Genomic DNA, 2,500 nt, shown 5'->3' with positions numbered 1-2,500 from the left:
CCACCAACAACAACAACAACAACTAAAGACCCATAGGCCTTGGGTTACTTCCCGGTCACAGCAATATCCTTATCGTGTAGTTTTCTCGTAGCATAACATAATGGCAGATCTCTCGAAGGCACAAAAAGAAATATGTAATAATGCACAGAAATTTAACTAGTCGAACATTTGGAGTGAGTGAGTGTGTGTGTGTGTGTGTGTGTGTGTGTGTGTGTGTGTGTGTGTGTGTGTGTGTGTGAGTGAGTGGGGGGAGGGGAAGTTGTCTGTAATGTGTAGATCTAACAACCAATAACTGCACAGTTCAGTCCAACAGTGCAGGCCCTGCCTGCCTGGCCTTATTAGGCACTCGGGCCTTTAACAGCCTCGGTCCCCTCTTTTTTTTTTTTTTAAATGCCACCACCACAAAAAAAAAAAAAAAAAACACACACACCACACCACACCACATACACACAAAAATGGAACAAGCCGAAATTCCAAAAAGCAGAAATGTAAACAACCAGGGCTTGCTTACCGGCCAGCAAAAGGCCCATAGGCCTCGGGTTACAGCAATATCCTTGTCGTGTAGTTTCGTAACATAACATTTTGAAGGCATGACCCCTGAGTTCAATGCTGTAAACAAAAGGCTAAGCTATGAGAAAATACAAAAAAGACATCTGTAATAAAATAGACAGAAATCAATTAGTCAAACATTTGGAGGGAGGGAAAGTTTTCCTGTAATGTGTAGATCTAATAATCAATAACACACACAGTTCAGTCCAACAAAACAAGGCCCCGCCTGCCTGGCCTTATTAGGCACCCGGGCCTATCACAGCCTCGGTCCCCTCTTTTCTTTTAAATGCCAAAGAGGCCAAAAAAAAAAAAAAAAAAACCCCAAACAAACAAAACGGAACAAGCCGAAATTCCAAAAGCAGAAAAGTAAACACTCGGGCTTACCGGCCTGGTAATTCCACAGTCGATGCCTCCCTCTTGTCTTACAGTTCTCCAGAAACAAAGGGGCGTTTTATTCGTCAGGCTAAAACAACAACAGTTGAGTCGTTTTGTACTTTTCCGATAACAAGAACAACAACAAACAAAGCAGGCCGGGGCCTGATTAGGCACCCGGGCCTTTATCAGCTTCCCTACTCTTGACGACATAGTTCTCAACAAACAAGGCCAAAAAAAAAAACTAAAAGTAAAACTAAAACAAAAACCCAACAACAAAAGGCCCAGCGGTCTCGGGTTACTTCCCGGTCACAGCAATATCCTTGTCGTGTAGTTTTTTTCATAGCATAATGGCAAATCTCTCGAAGGCACAAAAAGGTAAAAAAAAAAAAAAAAAAAGTAATAATGCACAGAAATTTAATTAGTCAAACATTTGGAGTGAGTGTGTGTGTGTGTGTGTGTGTGAGTGAGTGGGGGGAGGGGATGTTTTCTGTAGTGTGTGTGAGAGAGTGAGTGGGGGGAGGGGAAGTTTTCTGTAATGTGTAGATCTAACAACCAATAACTGCACAGTTCAGTCCAACAGAGCAGGCCCCGCCTGCCTGGCCTTATTAGGCACTCGGGCCTTTAACAGCCTTTTTTTTTTTTAATTCCAAAGAGGCGCCCCACCCCCACCCCCTCCCCACCACCACCACCACCACCACCACCCAAAAAAAAAAACCCAAAACCAAAACAAAACACCCCACAAACACGCACACGCACACACACACACACACACACACACACAAAACAGCACAACAACAAAATGGAATCCCCCTTGAAGTGACAGTGAATGAAGCGTGTTTGGTATACTATCGAGGATAGGAACCGGGTTCTAGGATGGGATGGGTTGGGGCGGGCGATGGTCTTCCAATTTTAAGAGTTTAAGCGGGTGGTATCTTTCTACCATTAGAGGGAGGAGGTTTTGCATTGCTGCTCTGTGGCGTGCGTGCGGGTGTTAGTTAAGCCCCCCACCCCCACCAACTCGCTACGCGGACGGTGGGGTGGGATGGGGGACGACGACGGGGGACGGACATCATAGAAACATAGAAATTGACGGCGGAAAAGGGCCACAGCCCATCGAGTCTGCCCATACCGTTGACCCACTCCCTGACTTTTACTCCCCTATAGATCCCACGTGAATATCCCATTTTAATCTGACACGCTGTTGGCCTGCTGAGGTAGCTCGTTCCAATGATCGACTACCCTTTCGGTGAAGAAGTACTTCCTAGCATCACCTCGAAGTTTCCCTCACCTGATTTTCAGCGAGTGTCCTCTGGTCACCGAGGGCCCTGTAAGACTGAAGATATCATCTTTCACCTCTATACGCCCCGTGCTGAACCGACTCAATTCTCAACACATCTTTCCGGTAGTGTGGTCTCCAGAATTGAACACGATACTCGAGATGAGGTCTCACCATGGATCTGTACAGTGGCATTGTGACTTCAGGTTTTCTGCTGACAAAACCCCTACTACGGATGCCGCCCATCATTTGTCTTGCCTTGGACGAAGCCTTCTCCACATGATTGGCAGCCTTCATATC

Source organism: Geotrypetes seraphini, chromosome 8 (genome assembly GCF_902459505.1).
Source record: "Geotrypetes seraphini chromosome 8, aGeoSer1.1, whole genome shotgun sequence".
Taxonomy (NCBI): Eukaryota; Metazoa; Chordata; class Amphibia; order Gymnophiona; family Dermophiidae; genus Geotrypetes; species Geotrypetes seraphini.
This window is presented reverse-complemented; position numbering follows the sequence as displayed.